Here is a 24,460-nt window from a genome sequence, read left to right on the forward strand (position 1 = left end):
TGTTGTGAAAAGGTTGAATGGGAGATATTTTCCTGGATTGGAGGAATATTCATCATGTCAAAATGGATGAGTTGAATTGAAGGAAATCCTCTCTTCTAGTGAATAACCAAACAAAGCAATAAAAGGATATGGTTCTAATTTAATCCTAAGAATCCGTGATAGAGTTTTAAAGAATTGTTCCCAATATTCTTGTAGTTTTGGACACTCCAAAATCATATGAATCAGATAGGCCTCAAAAAAATTTACATTTGTCACCTAGTGAATCAACATCAGGATAAAAGTGAGATAATCTAATTTTGGACATAGTATTTTATGTACAACTTTAAATTGTATGAAGCAATGTTGTGCATAGAATGAAATATTATTAATCAAATCAAGCAATTTTCATCTCAAATTGATGTGTTCAAATCTAGTTCCCATTTATTCTTGATTCCCAATCCTAAATATTGCTATAAATTGCTATATCAAATTGCTATAAATAATTGTTCTCGATCCACCATGGGAAAACTCAAGAAAGAATAGTAGCTTTTACTTCATTGATGACCAGACAAGCACCTTTGACAAGATGGAAATACAGCATAGCACCAACCTATATGCAATGGTTACAGGATGTTATGTCTTGCTTGAGTTTGGAGAAAATTAGATATAATGTTAAAGAGATAAAGGTTGAATTTAACCAGCTATGGGATCCGTTCATGGACTATTTATCATAATTTGATTACTTAGACAGGCGTACTCTGGGGGTTATCTATCTGATATCTGAGAGCTGATACTTGATCCTTTACAATTTATTTCTGGTGACCGTGTTTACGGTTAGATTAGTATGGGATTTTTTCTTCCTTTTTTTTTCCTTTTTGTTTTTTTCTACAACTAGAAGAGATTTGTCTATTTAAATAATCAAAATGCATATCTCAATATTATAATATGAGGAGAATTTCGCATAAGGAATTTTCATTTTTTCGAGAATTATACGACAATGTGTGGCGTGTCTTGAGGTTTTCGCTCGGAAATAAGACACACAACAAGGAGTGAATTTGACACTGATTTTAATGAACTGGCTGGACTCTTTTATATGGTCAGGCAGACCCTGGCTGCCATATGATCAACGGGAGTAACCCATGCCCCCTCAGGCTCTGATTAGTGGGATCAGCCCGTTTTGCTGCAGCTCCATCGACGGGTGTAGTTTGTGCTGCCCTTCGCGCTGATTGGCTCTTTTGCAATCCATTGTCAGCAATTGGCTGGCGAAGCTCATTTTTCAGTGGCCTATGGGAATGGACCTCTGACACGTTGTGCAGATCGCTTGATAGCTGTGTTCGAACAGTCTCTTCTGTGTCATCCTGCAGTGATGGCTGCATGCTACTACAAGTGTATAATTATTATGTAACTCATATTCTATATTGCATTATATAAAAGCTTTATAATTAATTAATTAATATCTAAACAGATTTACACACACACACACACACACACACACACACACAGGTGTGTATATATATATATATATATATATATATATATTTGTAACATTTCTATCTATCAAATTAATAAAAATATTTTTAAAAGGAAAAAGAAAAAAAATAGATGATGCTGACAGTACAGGAGGTGCCATGGAGACATAAATAGGTTTTCAAAGTGAACTGACCACATTTAAAGAAATCAAGAAAATAATTGTGTTCATCCCATGTTCTAACATAGTTCTTCAAGGCAAGTTCAGAACATTTTTCAAAGAATCCAAAATTGGAGGCAGAAATTTTCAGACTTCTCAAAAATAAAATATTTGCAAGTTGAAAAAGATATCTCATTGTGTCAGTGTTTGTTTAGTTTAGTTTAGTTTATTTATATAGCACATTTAAAATAACTCACATTGACCAAAGTGCTGTACAGATCATAAATTACATCTTAACTTAAGCAGCTATTTAAAACGCAGTATAAAACTGGTCTTCGAGGATTGTACATACAACATGGTAACAATCAACAATCACTTCAAAATGCTTGCGAGTAAAAATACAACTTGAGCCTGGATTTAAAAGAGTTAAAGGAAGGGGCTGTTTTGATAGATAGAGGAATATTATTCCAGTTTGGGGGCCGCTATTGCAAAGGCGCAATCTCCCGAGTTTGCGATTTGAGAACGGAACAACCAAGCACCCTAATTTGGCCAATCTGAAGTGCCTTGAAGTTGGATTAGGGCATTAGGACATTGGTGATGTAGGAGGGGGCTAGTCCATTGAAGGCTTTAACCAAGCTGGAGAACTTTAAAATTTATCCTGAGCCGTATTGGCAACCAGTGAAGGGAAGCAAGAATAGGGGTGATATGGTCCCTTCAGGAGCCTTGCTGTCGCATTCTGAACCAGTTGCAGACAGGATAATGATGACCGACTAATTCCCATGTAAAGAGAGTTAAAGCAGTCTAAACATGAGAAAATGAGGGCGTGGATAACTTCCTTGAGGTCTTTCAGTGACAGCAATGATTTGATTTTGGCAATAGTGCAGAGATGGAAAAAGCTAGCTTTTACCACTGCATTGACTTGCTTGTCAAACTTGAAGGTGGAATCGAATATCTCACCAAGGATTTGACATGTGGTTTAATGAGAGTGGTTAAGTTACCAAGGGTATTGGGATAATTTTGGTGGAGTTGGGAGGCCAAATAGGATGATCTCTGATTTGCCTTCATTTAGCTGCAGGATGTTTTGAGCCATCCAGCCCTTTATTTCCTCCAGACAGTTGATGAGGCTGGTTATCTTTGCTTGATGGTTGGGCTTCGGTGGGGAGGGGTGGGGGGGGATAAGGCTGGGTATCATCAGCCTAGCAGTGGAAGGAGATGAAGTATTTTTGGATTGGTGTTAAAATGTGATGGATCCATCGGACTTTGTGAAGATTACAATTTTAATTTATTCTCCTCTTCAGAACAATAGAAATTTTCTTGATCCAAAGACTTACTTTCAGTTTCGCCTGAACGGCAGTAGTTCAGCACATTGGACGTGCATCATGCACGTCAACTATTAGTGATGGAGAATCTGCCTCTGTCATTTTTGATTGTCCACACTCTCTCTCACACATGTATATATACACACACACACACACACACACACACACACACACACACACACACACACACACACACACACACACACACACACACACACACACACACACACTCAGACACACACACAGAGTATCATATTTAGAATGTGGTGTTTTCAGAAGTCAATGTATGATTTTTAATTCAGATTCACACATATCACAAACCCCTGATTTCCAATATTAGAGATCTTGACTGATGAGCTTGCTGGCACTGTTCCCATCATAAATTTGAGTAGTTCATTTGACCAACTCAAAACCAGACTAGAACAGAGCTATTATGAATTTTAACCTTCTTGGCACATTAACCTGTTGAATCACCATCTGTCCCACATAAGGCCAGTTTCCTAAGGAAAAAGGATTTTGAGTAAGAATGTGCTCAATTTGAGCATTTGACAAGTTAATTCAAGTGTAGCCCCTCATAACCATTGAAGGTACATCAACTCCAGATCATGGTCTAGATCACGAGGAGGCAATCTTTCTTTTAAACTCACATTCCACCTTAAGTAATACCTATGCTATAAGTGTTCTGACATTTGTTAGAGATTGCTTAAGGTGGTATGTGAGTGAAAGGGAAGGTTGAGAACCACTGCTCTAGACCCAATTGTTAATGAAATATTTTGCTTGAGAACAATTGTCATCGGCCCATGTCCTTTGGAGTTATGAAACTGTGCACAGAACGAGTCAATTAGGTACGATTAAAACAGTGGTTTTGAAACTTCTTCTTTCCACCTACATACCACTTCAGACAATCCCTTACTAATCACAGAGCACTTAGGGCATAGGGAATACTTAAGGTGGAATGTGAGTTTTAAAAAAAGGATTCCCATCCCTGGTTTAGATGCTGGAAACCTGGAAACAACATTTAATTTTTATTTAAAGCAATGTGCTTTGTAAAGAGTGCTGGAGATCCTTCTTTTACTACCCCAATCATAAACTATTTCAGCACCACTACCAAAAGATCGATCTGCATTATTGAAATGCCAATTTTTGTTTACAATACTCTAACTTTGAATATTTATTTTCTATCTTTTATATTTATTAACTCTTTTTGTAAGGTAATTTATTATGGAGCTTCTTTTATAAATTACCTTTTGACTGCAGCAAGTTTGGTGCATATTTACATTGTACTGGGTACATGTGTGTATGACAATAATCTCATAATGATGATTATCAAATATCAGAATGCAGATGGATGTTTCCCCTGTCTCAAGAAGAGGAAGGTAGAATGGAGGAAGAAATTTTTTTTTTTAATCTGGGAAAGCAGAACCGGAAGTCTTCCTATCAGCTTAATAATTCAAAGAACCTGTGATGAGCATTTTGACTGACAGTTTAACATGGTGTTAAATAAAAATTCCTGCAGCAGTTGCATGCAGAAGATGACAAGAAAAGAACAAATATAGTTCAAACCTGAAATGAGAAGTGAAACAAGGCAATCCTCGGTCTCGACTAAATCAAATTGCCTGCATATGTATATTTTGACCTTTCTGTTTTTGCTCATGTTAGGGAGTGCTCATCATCAAGTACATCACAAAATGAACAATGGCAAGCAGCATAATGAGATGCCATTGTGCTCATTTGTATTAGTGTAAAATAAAGAAAGCATTTGTTGAATATGGTTAAATGATTTTAGTTTCAACAACAAAGGTAAACATAATTCTGATGATAATTGATTCTTTCTTGTATTTTCCTTCAATAATTAATCCTCTTTCAGCTGATCAATGAAGGTTGAATGGGAAAAATACAATATAAAATCCAATTAAGTGTCTCCTTATCAAATTTAGCACCATGTCATTGGTTTATTAAAAATAGAATCACAAGAAACCACTTTTTCTATTATCGATACATAAGCAATTTTCTATGCTTTTGGGACGGAATGTCTGTTGGATTTTGATAAGGATGCTATGTTAATAAATTTAATTTTAACTGACTTCTAGAAATTAACAGTGAGTTGATAATGCAGTGTGGGTGCAGAATTTTCTTTTCAAATATTGGAGAATATTCTGGTAACCTCACACCACAGAATACATTCAGTTCATTTTGTCACCTCAATGCATTACAATGTTTGACTACAAATTATATGGTTTGATGAGACCACACCTGACGTATCTCGCACAATGCTGATCTTCCTATGTAAGAAAGGACATAGAGGGAGGAGGGCAATTTAACCAAACTGATTCCTGAAATGGCAAGAACACTGTATGAAGAGAGGTTGGATCAATCATACCTGCATTCACTAGAATATAAAAGAAGAGGAGGTTTCATTAAAACAAAGATAATTCTGACAGGGTTGTACAGAATAAATGCATCAAAGTGTTTTCCTTGACCGAGGAGTCCAGATGAGGGGTCGAGTCTTAGAATAGAGGAAGCTATTTAGACCAAGCGAGGAGAAATTTCCTCACTCAAAGGTTGCTGAACTCATGGAATCCAAAAGCATAGAATGACAAATTGCTGAATATATTGAAGAAGAAGATTTTGGCACAAAATGAAGGGAGAGTATGTGAATATGGTATTGAAATAGACCATTCATTATCAAATTGAATGGCAGAGCAGGTTCAAAGAGTAAGAAGGTCTATTCCTATTCCTATTTTCTATGTTGCTATGTTTCCATGTGGAATAGGTGCATAGGAGAACAAGACTGTTAGTTGCAAAAGGTCATCTTTAAAGCTGTCCTTGGAGAAATCTAGCTGGAACAAGTAACTGAGATTGGATTGAATTCAATGAAAATATTTGATATAAAGATTGCAATGTCCTGAGACAAGGGGACAAGGAAAATTGTTGGAGTGAGGAAATCTATCCAGATTATTTCCCTTAATTCCACAAGGTTGCTTCTTGACACATTTTAACAACACCTTGATATGTTGGTCAACAGATTTTTTAAAATATCTGGTAATTTAGTAATTAAATCCAGGCTAGAAGCAAGAGGAATGATGTTACTGGGAAATAAAATGGGTGGAAGGATGTTTGCACATAAGCAGGGGCCTTGGGGAAGCCCTCTACTGATGGAAGGAGCATTGTTCCTTCTGACACTTGTATTTTGTTACCAGTTTCCAAAGAATCCCAAACAAAGTTTCTGCTTCACTTATGGCAGACCAGTTCTTTAAGAAGTCTCAAATCAGTCTTACATCAGTATCTGACACCTGAACAATAGTTTTTCAGACATCCTTGGTAGGAGCTAAAAGTTGTATTTGTTGTGCGCCTTTTACATTCATCAATGATATTTTTGTTCCAGTACTTCATTATGTTTGAGATATCATCCAATGCATAGCAACACCAAAGATCTCACAGTACTCTCTTGCTCTACTTTATGGATGTGCCATTTCCAATAAATAATTAGTGCAATTTCCTAAGTAGTATTGTTGTAGTCGATGATTGTGATTTGCATTTCCCTAGTTATGTGTCTTATTTTGTCCTGGAAAGTCCACCTTTTGTCCTTGTTCACATGGTCAAACACAAACAGACATTGGGTGTAATTATCTTTGTGTGCACCATCTGTGATGAATCATTGCACAAAACCTTTTGAAAGAATAAATTAGATCGTTGATTTATACATTTATACGAGACTTGCTTTTACTACTCAGTGTTCTTTAGCCTCCAAACTACCCTTGCAGAATTCTAATATTCTATTCCTTGGTAAAGCTACATAATTACTAAAATGAGAATTCCACTGAGATAAATAAAGGTTAAGTCAAAACTTGATCATGTGAGAAATTAATCTGTTTATTTCAGACTATATTTTATCTATGAGTCAAATAGGGCAATGGTTTAGTGCAGGAAAATGTTTTTAAGGGAGACAGCCTATAAAATGCTGCTGTCAATATTAGTAAATGAAAACTTAATGTAGTTGTGTAATATTAATCTTTGATATTTTAATGGAGGTATTACCTTATTGGAATAAATGTGTTAATTCTACAGTTCATATACTGACACATTCCTACTATACAAGCCCAAGGAAGTATTAGCTGGTATTAAAATTCTGGTAATATCTTATAAGTACTGACCAAAAACCTATATAGTTATGTAAGAAAATAGGAACCAATATTTTACTATCTAATCAAGGAGCTAAACCTCAGTCATCATTTCTAAAAAAATTATAGTGTGACAGATTATATCATATTTTATATTGTGAGAGAGAGAGAGAGAGAGAGAGAGAGAGAGAAAGAGAGAGAGAGAGAGAAAGAAAGAAAGAAAAAGAGAGAGAAAGAGAAAGAGAGAGAGAGAGAGAGAGAAAGAGAGAGAGAGAGAGAGAAAGAGAGAGAGAGAGAGAGAGAAGAGAGAGAGAGAGAGAGAGAGAGAGAGAGAGAGAGAGAGAGAGAGAGAGAATTGTTTTCTGCAGTCATGGGAAGCTGGCAGCTTGTTGAAACCCCATTTTAAAGATGGGTTGTGAGTTCTGAGTTCAGCCTGTTGAAAACTCTTGTGTCCATACAAGAGGACATGGCTGGCTAGATTTTTTCACCTGAAATAAGGGAAACAAAAGGAACTCTGTGGTAACCTGCAGCAGAAGAGGTTATCATTTGGAAAACCCTGAAGGGACAAGTTTCTTTGGCAAGACACTGAAGTGGCAGATCGGGGGAATCAGTTTGTGTGTGTCCAACGAGCCACAAATCTCTCTCTCTGAAACCAACAAGAACATTTCTGAGTGGTAACCAATTACCTTTAAGCACCATAGCTTGGTGAAAATTCCTAAATGTTAAATTCTGTGCACAGTATAAGAATTGCCTGATACCGGTGAACTTGGAAGAGTGAGAAGTGAGATTGGATACATATTACATGCACATGCGCTTAGAATTAGAAGGGAGTTAAGTTAAGTTAATAGTAAAACTTTAAAGTTTGATCCTGTTTTTATGTTTAAAGAAAATTAAAAATGGCTTTTGTTTAAGTTACCATTTGTCATGGTGAATTTCTATTGCTGCTGGGTTTTGTGGTCCTCTGGGCCCGTAACAGTAGAATAACAGTGGACTTGCTCAGCAGCACATTGAAGCCCAATTCACTGAAGTATGAATACTTTGAGCCCAATTTCATGCTACTGTACTCCCCATCTTTCCTGATAAGTTACAGTGGTAAATTGCTGTATTTTTAAGAAGTCGTGCATTGGGAAATGCAGAACATATTTTTGTTAATGTTGTACAATCGCCAAGGCAAATAGCGCCTTTGGAAGACTACACAAAAGAGTCTGGAAAAACAACCAACTGAAAAACCTCACAAAGATTAGCGTATACAGAGCCGTTGTCATACCCACACTCCTGTTTGGCTCTGAATCATGGGTCCTCTACCGGCATCACCTACGGCTCCTAGAACCCTTCCACCAGCATTGTCTCTGCTCCATCCTCAACATTCATTGGAGCGACTTCATCCCTAACATCGAAGTACTCGAGATGGCAGAGGCCGACAGCATCGAATCCACGCTGCTGAAGATCCAACTGTGCTGGGTAGGTCACGTCTCCAGAATGGAGGACCATCGCCTTCCCAAGATCGTGTTATATGGCGAGCTCTCCACTGGCCACCGTGACAGAGGTGCACCAAAGAAGAGGTACAAGGACTGCCTAAAGAAATCTCTTGGTGCCTGCCACATTGACCACTGCCAGTGGGCTGATCTCGCCTCAAACCGTGCATCTTGGCGCCTCACAGTTCGACGGGCAGCAACCTCCTTTGAAGAAGACCGCAGAGCCCACCTCATTGACAAAAGACAAAGGAGGAAAAACCCAACACCCAACCCCAACCAACCAATTTTCCCTTGCAACCGCTGCAACCGTGTCTGCTTGTCCCACATTGGACTTGTCAGCCACAAACGAGCCTGCAGCTGACGTGGACATTACCCCTCCATAAATCTTCGTCCGCGAAGCCAAGCCAAAGAAAAAGAATTTGCAATTATTCTTGTAAATTATCTTTCTAATCTGTATTTAATTGAGAGTAGGAGAGATGGATACAAGAGGTCATGGGTTGAGAGTTAACGGGCAAAGGTTTAGGAGTAACATGAGGGGGAACTTCTTTACTCAGAGAGTGGTTACTATGTGGAATGGGCTTCTGGGAAAGGTGGTGGAGGCAGGGTCAATTTTGTCATTTAAGAAAGATTTGGATAAATATGGATGGGAGGGGGATGGAGGGATATGGGCAGAGTGCTGGTAAGTGGGATTAGAGGAGGGTACTTGGATCAGTGCGGACTAGAAAGGCCAAATTGGCCTGTTTCCATACTATAATTGTTATATGGTTATATTATGGTATATGCAGGATTCTATATTCAGAATTGTGATAGGAGTAGCACAATGGCAATAGCGTTGTTTTAAGTACATGGTTTACATTATTATTTGAATGTTTAATGCAGTGTCATTGAGTTCTATTCAGTTTAACCACTATTAGGCACAATGATTAAGCTTAATTATCATCTCATTTTCTGATACATGTTAACTTAATATGAATTACTCAAATAAGAAGGCTAAAGCTTGAAGGTAATTATCGTTGGAGGGAACAAAAAGCCTAAATTCTCAAAGGGTAGTGAGGAATTTGGGGCACAATGCAGTTTCACAGAGATGATGTCTCATTTATCTTGTCCTTGCAAACTTCTGATCAGCAACTTGGATGAATCTTGCACTTGCTGATGTGTTGGTATGCTAGGCGTGGTTCCAAGCGGGTCCTCTGAAAGAACATTCATATTCAATGCTGTGAAAGAAATAGATGCATATTATATGATCAGCTTCTTCCCTTGGAACAAAGCAAAGGAACTATCATTTGACAAATCAGGAGGAAAGTCATGGAAGCAATCTTCAAGGCGAATGGGATTGATGCGACTTTGGAGGTTCCTATGGCCTACGACTGGGTCTGGAATCTCCAGTCTGGGATGAGGCCAGTTGGAATTCTTGAAGCACGTGTTCATGCAGCAGGTTCCCAAGAACTCCAAATCCAAGCAAGTTTTAAGATTTTAAAGTTGAGACGACACTGGCAATATGAGTATTTATTGTCCATACTTGATTGTCATTAACTGTTGAGGTCATTAAGAGTCAACCATATTGGTGTGTATGCATCACAAAGCCATTCCAGGCAAAGCGGTTAAGATTTCCTTCCCTGAAGGATAATGGTGAGACAGAAAATGTTTAAAAATAACTTAGTATTTTCATGGTTACCAGTACTGATATTAGTTTCATTTTAAATTCAGACTCATGTAATTGCTTAAAATCGAATTTTCCAGTTGCCTGAGTGGAAATCAATTTTTGTGCATGCAACAGTAGTTCAGATCCCAGTAGTGTCTCTCATGCTACCTTCCCCATATTTTACTCAATTTCTATGATATAAATATTATTTTTTAAAATTTGTATTAAAAATTACAATTAAATACAATAGCGAAAACCTACCGGGGACAAACATTACCTAAGTTGATGGAAGGAGAAGGAAAGAAAAGAATGGACTCAGTAGAATTTCTGGTGTAATTTTGTTGAATGACAACATTGTCTGACGGGTTTAATGCAACCTAGATTGTATACCTAAAATGGATGAGGGGGGGGGGGGGGGTGGCTTGGGAGGAGGGAGGGGGGGGGGGAGAAAAAGTCACTGAATATGTGTGAAAAAGAAAAAGTGTATATCATGGCTAATGTGATTTATGGTGTGAAAAATAAAAAATTTAAAAAAAAAATTACATTTAAATTTTAAATGTGAATTTTTAAAGATTTTTAAAATTTAGACATACCTGTACAGCATGGTAACAGGCCCTTCCAGCCCACAAGCTGATGCCGCCAAAATACCCTAATTAACCTTCAACACCCATACGTTTTGAAAGGTAGGATGAAATTGGAGTACCCAGAGGAAACCCACGCAGACATGGGAGAACGTACAAACTCCTTACAGATTGTAGCAACTAGAGATAGTCCCTGACTTCTGACCTACGCGAGTTACATCCACCTGCACACACAACCAAAATTTAAAAAAATCTTTATTAAAAGAATACAAAAACATATCTTGTATTAAAATTACTGTTTACAAAGATCCCCACTCCCGGTAGCAGCCCAAGTCCCACTCCCTGTTCCCCGTGGCAGCCCAAAGTTCCAGTTCCCCATCAGCATCCCAATGCCCCTGTTCTCCGTGGCAGCCTGAGGTGCCCGTTCCCCACCGCAGCCCAAGGTCCCTGTCCCCTCCAGCAGCCCAAGGTCACCATTCCCTGACTTACAACCAAACCAGAGTTACAACCGATCCCTCGGTCCCATTATGGTCGTAAGTCGGGGACTACCTGTACTTCCCTTTATAGTCATTAGGAGGATAAAAGAATGTTATTGATTTCTATGATTCATTCAAACAAATTTATACTAAAGTCAGCTTGAGCTTTCCAATGTTTATTAAATGATTTTAAACATTGTTAATGTTATTATAAGTTGCTAAACATTTTTACAAGCCATTAAAATGTTGTTAGATGGTCAGTAGGAAATGTCAGAGCATTACTCTGGATCCTTCATTTTGCAGAACAAAAGAACTAAACTAAAAATGAAATCTCCCTAACAAGCTGAGAAATCAGCTATAACCTTGGCTCAAAGATGTTGCTCAGAGACAGCATAAAAATATGTTAAACAAAAGACCACAAAGCCACAAACAGAACTGCTCATGAGCATGAAATACATTTTAACCCCTACAATACCAGCCCCTAATTATTATGTTTAAAAAATAATAGTTACCATCATAAAGAAAAAAAACAAACATCGGACATAGTAGTACATATATTGGTTAAATTTCAAAAGAAAATAAAAATCAATTATCAAAGCTTTCTGCCTCTTGTAAAAGACTGATAATTGGACTGTTCAGAAAGCCAATTTTAGTCTTGATCTGAACTTGATGTACAGTCCCCTTTTGTCTTGAATGGTAACAACAATCTTCCCCATCAACCAGGAATTTCAAGGGACTGAATTGTCCATGTTGATCACAACATCGCTGACCATGAAATTGCAACTGGTCTTAGACCATTTTTGTTGCTGTTGCGACAGTGGAAGACATTCTTTCACTCATCTTTTCCAGAACAAATCTGATATAAATTGCACCTACTTCCACCTGCAGTGAGCATATATATTTTCCTTTTTAAACAGCTCTGGTGGCATCGAAGGCTTAGTCTTAAGAAGCAAAATATGATTCAGTATAGGTGCCTCTAGATCATTTATATTTGTAGAAGACTGTTAAGGATAGCTTCAACTTCACATAGAACTGTGTGAAGACCCTCCTTATTAAGACTCTGTCCATCTAGGATGGAATTAAGGACCTTTCACACTGATCTAATCAATCTTTCCCAATCACCTCCATGGTGTGAGCCAGCAGGAGGATGGAAGATCCAATTGATTCCTTTCTGGAGTACTTCATCATGAATCTTACTTCAGTTTGTGTTGAGCCCCTATAAAATTAATACCATTGTCGGATTGTAGCTCTTTTATCTGACCACACCTGGCAATAAAACATCAAAGGGCATTGATGAAGGAGTTTGTGTCAAGTGATGGTGCCACTTTTATATGAATTGCTCTTATGACTAAACGTGAAAATAACACCATAGCATTTCACACCACTCCTTCAACGCTTTACTCCAAAGCGTCCAAGATAATCAACTCCATATAAATGGAGGTTCATCAAGAGAGAGTCTGTCTCGCGGCAAATCTGCCATCTGCTGTTGTCCAGGAGGAGTATTTATTCACTGACAAACAACATATTTCAACATAATTTTTCTGATTGACCCAGTGGCACCAGGAATCCAATATTTTTTGGCGTAGATGGATAACATATGGTTACGACCACTATGGCCCACCTCTTCATGAATATGCCGAATAATCAAATCAGAGATGTAAAGATCCTTGGCCAGTATGACAGGATGTTTCATTTCTTCTAGCATTGCTGCTCTGCCAACTTGCCCACAAACTCTTAATACACCATTCTTCAGAATGGGGTTGAATTTACAAATGTGGCTTGTTCTTTCAATATTTATTCCCTTTCTCAGACTTGAAATTTCATCTGCAAATTTCTTCCCCTGGCAAAAGCAGATGATTTTCTTCTCACCATTAACCAGTTCTTCAAATGTGAGACCATCGTTTTCTTGAGTCTCAAGATTTCTTGTCTCCTTTTGCGGTAGATTTCTTTGATGGATAGTATCTAATTGAAATTGAGCAGGAATACCTCTTGCTTTTTTTTCTTTCTGTTACAATTCAGAAGCAGCCTTTTAAGTCTGAGCATCCACTCTGTTGCCTTTTTCAAATGAGTCCAGAATGAGAAGTAATGGATTAAGCAGGTAACTGAATCTATTTGTTCAGACATTATCTGAACAGCATTTTCAGTCTTACTCCTGATTTCAGGGTCCTCCGGTAAGTTTTTTTCAAATTGATCAGGATTTTGAGGCCACTCTTCATGAGTCTGTAGAAGAAACCAAGGTCCAGATTTCTTTCTCCAGAATAGACTTGACTTTCAAACCTTGGGAAGCCAGATTAGCAGGATTCTTAACTGCAGTAACATATCTTCACTGTATTGGAAGTGAGACTTCATCAATTTCAGTGATTCTGTTAGCCACAAAAGTACGAAACCTTGTGGTTTTATTGTTGATGTATTTGAGCACAAAGGCGCTATCAGTCCATAATATGGAGTCTGTTAGTTCTATCTGCAACACTCTTTTCAATGTTGTGTCTATTCTGCTTGACATGGTAGCAGCCGTTAACTCCATTCGAGGGATAGTGGCTAGTTTTATTGGAGCCACTCTGGCCGTGCCCATTGCAAATCCACAAAGCTCCTGATCCTGGTTATCATGCAGTAACAGGTAATTAACAGTTCTGTAACCATCTTCACATCCATTCACAAAATGATGCAATTGAGCAGATGTCACAGTTCCAAAATTTGTGGGTTTGAAGATCTGTCAATCTTTTCATTCTAACATTTTTATTGAGTTTAACATAATAAGCATATACAATGAATGACGATTACATAATAAATCAAATGTAGATAAGCAAATACATACAAAAGGGAGAGGAAAAATGTAATAAAATGTGCATATCTACATTAATGGAGCATTAAACGAGAACTTACCAGTTTGAAGTTGGATGATTATTATTTGAATAATGGGAATGGTGAGATAATATGAGATCCCATCTGTGCATGTGCAGCCAATCTTTGAATCTCGAGAAAGATGACCATTGGTATAATTCTGTCAAAAGAGCATTTTATTGTGAGGCATACATGCAACACAAGAAACTACTGAACAACGTTCAAAGTAATTACGGGAGGGCGAGAAGGGCATATTATCTCACCACTCCCATTACTGAAATAATAATCATCCAACTTCAAATGGTAAGTTCTCGTTTAATGCTCCATTATTTTTCGTAATGCTCATTGGTTCACTAATATGAGATTTCAAAGCTCAGTGGTTTCTTGTTTACATGGTCTGAAAGACCATAGGGTAGATCAATAGACCTCCCGTATGTGGCACAATTCAATCACCAGCCGACAAAATTACTGCAGTGAAATTCTGCACCTCCGACCTCAAAGATTTATTGTAAAACCTGTTAAATGTTCTTACATTTGACCATCCTGCTTGACGGATGAGATCCCAAATGGGGATTTCCACTCTACTAGCAGTAGACATAGCTGCTGCTCTGGTTGAGTGAGCCTCAAACCAAGTGGTATCCACTCCAGCCAACCTTATGGTCCTCTTTAGCCATCTGGCCAAAGTCTGAGATGATGCCCGCTGATGTGGTTTCCTATAACATACAAACAAGAATCTCTCTTCCCCTCTGATATCATGAGTACATTCAATATATTGTCTCAGATACCCCACCACACATAATCTTTCATCCTCTTCATAAGCATACAATTTGAACTTCGTTCCCACATTACCAGGTTTACCATGTTTTAACAAAATAATTTTCCCAAATTATATAGTCCAAGTGTAAACAAGTTAAAGTCTGTATTTTTTGGGCAGAAATCAAGGCTACAAACATGAGCAATTTCCATGATAAGTCACGTAAGTCCAAAGTGTATGCTGGCAAGAAATGTCGCGACAAATTCAACACAACTTTAACATCCCAGATAGCATGATAACGTGGCATAGGCGGATGTAAGTGAAATACTCCCCTCATGAATCTTCAAATCAGGGGATGATTCCCAACAGAGTGTTCAGTGTCTCGTAGAGTCAGGAAGGCCACCAAACCACTCTTGGCTGTATTGATAGCACTATAACTGGCTACGTGAATGTAAAACAAATCAGTGAGGAAATGCAAAACACCTGAAACTGAAACATAATTAACATTTAATCTCACATTAAAACAAAACAGTTGCCATTTGTTAATATAAGTGACATATTGCTTCTGAGTTGACTTTCTCCATGAAGCACAAATAATGTCTACCGTTTTTAGCTGCAATCATTTTACGCCAAACTTTTCACGCCAATCCTGCAACATAAAAGATTGAGATGAGTGAAAGGATGGGGAAGGAGAGATATTGGTTGAACTAGCAGTTCCTTGCTCCTTTTCAACAGTAAAGGGTGTTCTAGCAACATCCAATTCAGCATTGGGAACCAGGACTGGGAAGGCCAATTTTGCACCACCAGGAGACAAGTGGCCCCGTCCTCCTGAACTTTGTGCAGGCATTTAGCTACTAATGGGAAGGGTGGGGGGGGGGGGGGGGGAAGGGAGAGCATAGAAATTCTGTTCTGCCAAATTAATCATAAAGGCGTCTATGGCTTCTGCCTGGGGGTCTGGCAACCAGGATACTTATCTCAGTACTTGGGCATTTAAATGAGATGCAAACAGATCAATCTCTGGCAATCCAAAATTTTGTACTATCAGATTAAAATTCTTTCCCTCATTTCTTTCCATTTCATTCTATTATTGAACTTTCTGGACATCAAGTCCACCCTGATAGTTCAGACATCTTGGCAAGTACGCAGCTGTAACCCAGATATTCCTTTCAATACCAAACTCCACGTCTGTATCATGAGCCAGTTACATGATAGGAACGTCAAACCTCCCATTTTATTCAGGTATACTACTGCTGAGGTGCTGTCTAACCTCATAAACCCATGTATACCCATTTTCTCTGCACAGAATGACTTCAGTGCCAACTGAGCTGCCAACATTTTGTAGGAAGTTAATGTTAGATCATGATGCCAGTCTAATCTCTTGAATACTCCATCTGCCACCAGTAGAGGTAGTTAAATCTTTGGCATCCCATCCTTCACCATTAGCATCAGATCGGATTTCCATATCAAACTTTCTAATCGCTATCATGGCATAAGCCTGAGATACATTTATCGACCATCATGAGTGTTCTGCTCTAGCCTCTTGTGATAAGCTCATTGGTCTATCAAAAAGACCTCTAGTGGTCTTTGAAGCTTGTACTTTATCTCTTTCTTGGAATCTATATGTTAGCAGACCGTACTGAATGGCCATAAAAGCAGCCATCAATTCCCCAATTACTTTACTAATTTCCTTATAGAGGGTCATGTTTCTGCAATCAAAGCACTACCAGCCTGGAGTATTTCCACCTTTTTAAAAAATCTTCTGGCAGGGTTATTCTCATAGATGCAGTATTTAAGAGGAACCCAAGGAATTTAATTTCTCTGGTTGGGCTGAGGACTGAATTTTCTGGGTGTATAATAAACCCAAGTACTGCAGCAGTGTCGTAGTGGTGTTCACTGCTCTCTGTCTTTCGCCCATGGACCTGCCAATCACGATGGTGTCATCCAAGTAACCCATCACCATATGTCCCTCCTTTCTGAGTCAGGAGAAAACCGGTTTCAGAAAGTTGGTAAATATTCAGTGCACAGAACTAAGTCCATTAGGTAGTGCCTTATATTGCCACAATTCATCCTTCCAAATAAACCAGGTAGTTTCTAGAGAGCGGGCGTATAGATATTGAATAATAAGCATCTTGTAAATCAATGGATGCCATAAAGTAGCCCTTACACATAACAGAGTGAATCATGTCCATTTTAAAATGTTGGTATAAGATACTCATTTAGGTCAGATAAATCTAAGATCACTCTTGTTCCCCCACTTTTCTTAGGTCTCGTTAATATGTTTGAGATGAACTCATTCCCTTCCTGGCAGCAGCGTTCTATTACGTTTTTGTGTTTAAAAGCCATAATCTCTTTATGTGTAGTTTCCATGAGCTGGGGGCTGCATATATAATTGTATAAGCCCTTACTCCTAGACGGAGGGAATTTCTGTGGGTCAAACTCAATTTCATACCCAGACACTGTATGTCATACATTAGCATCAGTAATAACATTACCTCATTGGCTAAAGAACATTGTAATCGACCGCCCACAATCTTATCATCATTATTAGAAAATGCACTCAGCTGTCTATAGGTGGTGCTCATTTTTTGGCGTGCTTGGTCGGCGTGGCTGTGCAATCTGGCTCAACCTCTGCAAAGAGCTTTGGGCGGGAGAATTCTGCTGCCGCTGTCTCCACAGAGGGCTTTGCCCTAAAAAATGCACGTGTGGTGGCGCTGCCTTAACGTCCCCCGTGTACCTGCGATAGGGATGAAGCATAGCAGTTGCTCTTGCCTGTTCTCTCGAACCTCTAACCACTCCAGCTGCTGCCTTCTGCTGCTCATTCAAGTCCTTCACCTGTTTACTCAGATCATCACCAAAGAGAAATTTGGTGACAGGATTAGCGGGTTTACATAAATGAGCATACCAAACATTTAGATCAGGCTTTATCAGCTGCTTCTGGAAGGCATTCAGTTTGTAATTGGCATGGGAGAGCAACTCTAGTGCATCTTGTTGTGTCTCTGTTATATCTGACGACAGTGTCTGGACAAACGCAGTGATACCTTTAACCACAAAGCCCTGTAATCTTTGCAGCTTCATGTACTTGGCTCTCGTGGGATGTTCAAATTGTTCCATATTGCGGGGTTTACTTTTGGTACATCCAGCTGAGGGCAATTGGCTGGGCAGGGGTATTTTTTAATCGAATCCTCTAGCACTGTCTCTCTGAAGACATTAGATACCAGATATGATATTAACCCCGCAATTTCTTAATCGTGGGGTTGCCCAATGCCCCTCTGTACTGCAAATTTTGCTGTGATAAATGGAACTTTTCTCTCATCCCAATTGATGGGAGAAGTGTATTGGGGGTGAGGGAACTCGATTTCTACATCTGGCCCATCAGGCTCTCCCTCGTCCCATTCCTCCCCCTGCTCAGAAAGCACTTGTGGTTTACTCATGATTGCTGATACCATGCCTTCCAACTTGTCCAGTCATTGTAAGATCTCCTCATTGGTCGTAGGCTCTGCAACCGGGAGGCCTTTATGGTGGACCCCAATCAAACAGGTGCCCATGGATCAGAGACACTTAAATTTTCTTTTCTCAGGCTTTTTGTGCAGCTGGTGGTAATCCTCGCTTGTCAAGTGGGTGGATTAACTATGCCCAATGAGCAGGTCATAGAGCAGCAAGGCCTTGTCTTACTACGTGAAGGCACCTCCTCTTCACTACCACTAGAACTGAGGAGACATGCCCTTATTGGGCTCATCTCCTGCAGTGGCATTTCTGTATCACTCCCAGACATATCGGACCCCAACTTCAGCGAAGCTAGGTCAGTGCAGCCAGACTTGGGCCCCAGCCTTCACGAGAGTAGGCCACTGTTACCTGATCCCACCCCCAATGGAGGTAAATCGGCTTGCCCTGACCCATCCCCCAACAGAGGTAGGTCAGCATTGCTGCTTCTCAGGGGTTGACTACTCTCTGGCAGGCCCTCTGGTTCTTTAACCCTTCAATCACACTATAGGAGCTCTGTGAGTTTCCACTTCTATCTAAGTCCTAATGTAATTCTTCTCTAAGTTCCTTGACCTCCATCTCCTCGATACGGCACTCCTTATTTATCCTTATCCATCCAGTTATCCTCCTGATTCTCAGGCACCAGGCTTGCACCACAATAACTCCAAAACCAAAACAATCCTCAAAGGATAAGTGGCAATTTCTCCAAACTGTGGTCTAACTTGCAATAAACACACCAAAGGAATTCTTAAGTGCGGCTTACCACTTCCAAAGGGCTTGACGCTGCTGTTGATAATCATGCCTCCATGACTTTGAAATGCTCTAAACTGAGCCCAATCGATCCAATTCAAATTCCAAATCCAATTTCCAACTTCCTATCGACTTAAATTGTAGCAACTATTTCCCTTTATAATCACTTGGAGGATAAAAGTATGTTGTTGTCCATGACTCATCCAAACAAATTTGTATTAAAGTCAAGCTGAGCTTTCCAATGTTTATTAAATGATTAAACATTGTTATAAGTTGCTAAATATTGTTACAAGCCATTAAAATGTTATTAGATGGTCAAAAGGAAATGTCAGAACCTTTCTCTGGACTTTTATTTTGAAGAACAAAAGAACTAATTTAAAATTGTTATCTCCCTAACAAGCCGAGAAATTAGCTATAACCTTGGCTCAAAGATTTTGCTTGGAGACGGCATAAAAATGTTAAACAAAAAGCCACAAACAGAACTGCTTGTGACCATGAAATACATTTCAACCCCTACACAGACAGTGCCAGTTTTGAACCTGAGCTGTAATAGCATTTTGCTAATTGCCATGCTAACTGTGGCACCCTAATAAATAAATAAGTTCTAAGATGCAAAAATATGAATATTATTTTAATGCCAAGAGCAATGAATCCATTTTATGATGTTTTTAATAAAAATGGATTTTTAATAAAGTTGCATTGTGATAGCTGCAAATTACGTGGGATATTCTTTAGAAAGCAACACAATTTGATTCTATTTCCTGATGAGTTCATTTAAGGTTTATTGATTTTAGGTACATTCTCAGGTCAATTAGAAGTTGGAAAAATCTCAAGAAAGATCACATTCTCTATGGTATACTTTTTAAACCGTAGCTATGTCAAAAATGTGACTATGAATATATAAGCTCTTTTAAAATGCATAATATAAAATATTCATAGCCAGAATATTTTCAGAATGTAAAGCAAAGCAATAAAAAAATTTGGAAGACTTAGCAGCAGAAGTATTGAAAAGCAAGCTTGTAGTCAAGATTTCAAAAGATATTGACAATAAAATGATTTTTTATCATATCAGTGAACTGGATGAGCAGCACCGTGATAGAATGATTCAATGGATATTGGAATTATAATTAAGAAAATATATTGATAGATTAAAACATTCCTAATTTCACCAACATAAGAGTAAAAATGTGTAATCATATACTGTAGGCCTAAAGCTTTGAGACTCAATTGGAAGTGTTCACAGAACTCTTGACTCTTGTCCTAATGCTATCCTTTGGTGAAAAGAAATGCACAATTTGCAGATTTAATTATGCAATTTATCTCCCAGTTACAATATTTTACTACATGCATTCATTTAGCAAACATTTAGTGAGAAGCATGAAAACCACCATTTAATTGACTAGAATGCCCGATGAATTATTTGCTTGAGAAATAAATAAACCTGGAGATAACTAAACACAGTGTTACAGAGTCCAGAGGACCCCAAAAACCATCAGCAATAGATATGCACCACATCACAGGGTTACTTAAACAAAAGTAGTTTTTAATTATATTTGAACAAGAAAACAGAATTGAACTTAAACTTATTACTTAACCTACCTATCTACTTAATCCCCCCTCTAATACTAAGTGCAGGTGTGTGTAATGTATATTTAAGATTAGAAAAGTTCTTTAGATCACAGTTCCATCTCACTGGTTGCAGGTAATTCTTGTACTGTGCACAGAAGTTAGCATTAACAATGTTCACCAGTCTTTGATGCTTAACAGGCAAATGGTTACCACTCAGTAGGGTTCTTGCTGGTTTTCAGAGAGAGATTCCTTTTCCAGGACATCCACAACTGATTCCTTCTCAATCAGTCTTGCTGATGAAACTTGCCCCCTTCCGGGTTCTCCAGATGATCCTCTTTCTTTCAGGTCACCTTTCACACCGCCAGTCTTCTCCTTTGACCAGGCAGCCTTCCAAAGTTTGCAAGCTTTGTCCTTCTGGAACTGATTTCTGTGTCGCTCCTCTCCATTTCACACCCTCCTTCTCTGAGAGCAAAACTCTTCTCTTCCCTGCCTGCAAAGATCACATGCTCTCCCAGGCAAGCTGCTCTCGATACTTTGTTGCCTCCTTCAAAAAGCATTCTGCAAAAGTTCTGCAAATATTCTGTGTTTTAAAATGTGTGTGTTCAAGCTGCTCTAACAATTCCTCCCAAACCACCTCTAAATACTCTGTCGCAACAGTTTGCTGAAGGGACTCAACAGGTCAAGCAGCACCAGTAGGTGAAAAAGAATGGTCAATGTTTCGTGCCTGAACTCTCCATCAATACTTCATGAATGTTTCTGGCCCAAAACATCACGTCATTTTTTTGAGGAGGAATATTTGTCCTTCACTTCAATGTTCTTCAGGTGTGATTTGCCAGAAAGTGGTATTGAATGTTGCATGACTTCCTTCCTGTTGTACACCATCCCCCATGATTGCAACATTTTATTTGCCATCCCATTTACTGATTGTATCTGTGCGCTGACTTTGTGTTTAATATATGGGATATATACTGCCATCTCTGTCAATGATGGAACGTTTTCCTATCATGGGTCTCAACTGCACTGTCATTCACTATTATGTCAAACCCTGCTCTGCTTCTTGATGCCATGCATCTAACCAACCCTGACCTGGACTGATTGACTGTCTGGCCAACCAGACTAACCTAACACTCAATTACAAGTCTAATCCAGTGATCTCTTTTCTCTGATGGTGCTCATTCTCTTGACACTAACTTTTCTTTCTTATATTCAGACACAACATTCTACAACCCCAATCCCAACTACTGCTCATCCCTTCCCCACCTGGTTCCCTCAACACTTTTCCTCCTCTGTAATCCTCATTTTCACAATGGCTCATTCAGAAAAGACCCATTCCTCCCACTTCCAACAAGTATTGCTTTATGTACCCTGAAGAAATGTTAGGTTAATTTACATCAGTCTGGATTGACACTTCAGTGCATTTTTGACCAAATGCTATGTTCCTGGTGGTGTCACAATTCAGATTAACATGAAGGTGAGTTTCATCTATAACTTCAGATTCAGAAAATTAGGTAAAGTTTCATTTTTCATTCTTTTACAGAGTGAAAAATCATCCCTCAGATTTTCTGAGAGTATTTGTATTTTGATACCAATAATTTCAAAGTGTCACACAGAGGCATTCAGCTCAAATGGTACATGTTGACATTACTGCTTCTCACGAGCCTCTTTCCACCTCTTTATCTAATTCTGCAACATGCTGCAACTTTTCCCCTTCTGAGTTTATCTGCTTTTAAACATACAGTACTGCCTAAAGAAATCTCTTGGTGCCTGCCACATTGACCACCGCCAGTGGGCTGATATCGCCTCAAATCGTGCATCTTGGCACCTGACAGTTCGGCGGGCAGCAACCTCCTTTGAGGAAGACCGCAGAGCCCACCTCACTGACAAAAGGCAAAGGAGGAAAAACCCAACACCCAACCCCAACCAACCAATTTTCCCCTGCAACCGCTGCAACCGTGTCTGCCTGTCTCGCATCGGACTTGTCAGCCACAAACGAGCCTGCAGCTGACGTGGACATTTACCCCCTCCATAAATCTTCGTCCACGAAGCCAAGCTAAAGAAGAAAGATATAGACTGTTCATTGCAACAACACCTTTAGTAACAGTATGGCATTCCCCTACTCTTACTAAAGAATGTAATAGTTCCAAACTCAACAACACCTTTAGTAACAGTATGGCATTCCCCTACTCTTACTAAAGAATGTAATAGTTCCAAACTCAAAAATGATTTGAGCTGGAGACTTTCTGCTAATCTGATAAAAGTATCACAGTTTGCATTCAATTGGATCAAAAGCACTTGGTGAGGATATTATCTAGCTTTGAGGTGGATATAAATGATAATTTGGAGGGATAAAATTTAGAAACTTAATTAATGTACAGTAGCTTAATCAAACCACACCTGAAAACCATGACATGTCATATTATAAAAATTATAATATGTAATAATAATAATATAACATATATGATAATAAAATATTATAGAAATTATCCAAAGCAAGTTGTAGCTGACGGAAATTCTGGAAGATAATGTGTAGGATGCAGAGGCTGATGGGGAAGTAGGAAGTAGGTAAGGACAAGGAGAATCCTGTGTTTGTTGCATATGGGGGAAGAGGGAACCAGGGCAGATGAGCGGGAAATGAAGGAGGCGCAGGTGAGGGCTGAGTTGATCATAGTGGAGTGGAGGGCACACTTGTGGAAGAAGGTGGATACTTCAGATGATCTGGACTGGAAGACCTCATCTTGGGAACAGATGCAGCGGAGATGGAGAAATTGCAGAAAGGGAATAGAGTTCTTGCAGGGGACGGGATAGAAGTCTGAAGACTACTGCGACAAAGTTCAAGAATAGCTTCTTTCCAATGACTCACAGGCTTTTGAAGCTCTCCCTGTAACACTCATCATGGACTGTTCCATCACCACAAAAAGGACCATTTGCACAATTGCAACACCCACTCTCTAGCAGTATGGTAAATGAACTTCTCTATCTATCTTTTGTATTTTTCTCTTTTTAATTTAATATATACTATTGGAGTTGCTTTTTGCTTCATTAATACTTTCAGCGAAAATGTACATTGTAAAATTTATGACAATAAACCCATCATTGTTCTCATTATCATTCTGATTTTCTCATTGATCAGAGGTAATCAATGACCAAAACAAAAAGCAGGTAGAGTGGCTAATTATAAACTTGAATCCATGAATGTTACCTTTAGTGTAGATACATATTGATTATCATGTTCTTGTCTGATTCCTGAGGCTAGGTTTGTATCTAAAGAATTCCAGTAACAGTCATCATTTGATACAATCTGATGTATTTATCAGATTGGGCGGAAAGGTTCACACTGCAATTAGTGCAACACCGCCAGCAAGCACGACTGGGCTTCAAATCCTGTGCCATCCCATTCAAACAACCAGTCTGTAAGGAATTTCTCCATGTTCTCCATGTCTGTGTGGGTTTCCTCTGGGTCCTCCAATTTCCTTCCACTTCAAAACAAAATGAACTGGGGGTGTAGGTCAATTGAGTGTATTTGGATGGCATGAGCTCATGGGTCGAAAGGGCCTGTTACCGTGCTGTAGGTCTAATTATTTTTAAAAATATTATTTAAGGATCAAATTGCAATCATCAGTAAGTGAACAGAATCTTCCAACCAAACATATCACGCTTTCATTAAATAATTTAGAAAAACTAGAGTAATCTATGTTTAAGACAAAATTATAAGATATGAGAATAGATGGATACCACTTTCTACAGAAAACTAGTCAAAGAGGCTGAGATTTGTCTGTGGCAAGTAGTAATGAAAAGTGTAATGCTGATCTCTAGAAATGTTGTCATCCTGAATTTAGACAATACAAA

General features: G+C 38.8%; 3 long non-coding RNA genes across 4 annotated transcripts in view; 1 reads left to right on the forward strand and 2 right to left on the reverse strand.

The window, feature by feature from the left end:
- Positions 1 to 1,029: 1,029 nt before the first annotated feature.
- Positions 1,030 to 4,587, reverse strand: LOC138755445 (uncharacterized). The gene is made up of 2 exons (XR_011352300.1): positions 4,489 to 4,587; positions 1,030 to 1,359 (listed from the first exon to the last, which is right to left on the reverse strand). It is a non-coding gene; the product is annotated as an uncharacterized lncRNA (long non-coding RNA).
- Positions 4,588 to 4,664: 77 nt separating this feature from the next.
- LOC138755446 (uncharacterized) overlaps positions 4,665 to 24,460 on the forward strand; it is a 34,661-nt gene continuing 14,865 nt past the window's right edge. For both annotated transcript variants that reach the window (XR_011352302.1, XR_011352301.1), the window contains exon 1: positions 4,665 to 4,725. This is a non-coding gene — a long non-coding RNA (uncharacterized lncRNA). The remainder of the gene's footprint in view (positions 4,726 to 24,460) is intronic.
- Positions 9,515 to 24,460, reverse strand: part of LOC138755447 (uncharacterized) — a 41,140-nt gene continuing 26,194 nt past the window's right edge. The window contains exons 2-4 of the long non-coding RNA XR_011352303.1: positions 14,104 to 14,221; positions 10,757 to 10,968; positions 9,515 to 10,137 (exon numbers count right to left, since the gene is read on the reverse strand). This is a non-coding gene — a long non-coding RNA (uncharacterized lncRNA). The remainder of the gene's footprint in view (positions 10,138 to 10,756; positions 10,969 to 14,103; positions 14,222 to 24,460) is intronic.

The sequence above is a fragment of the Narcine bancroftii genome, chromosome 2 (assembly GCF_036971445.1).
Source record: "Narcine bancroftii isolate sNarBan1 chromosome 2, sNarBan1.hap1, whole genome shotgun sequence".
Lineage (NCBI taxonomy): Eukaryota > Metazoa > Chordata > Chondrichthyes > Torpediniformes > Narcinidae > Narcine > Narcine bancroftii.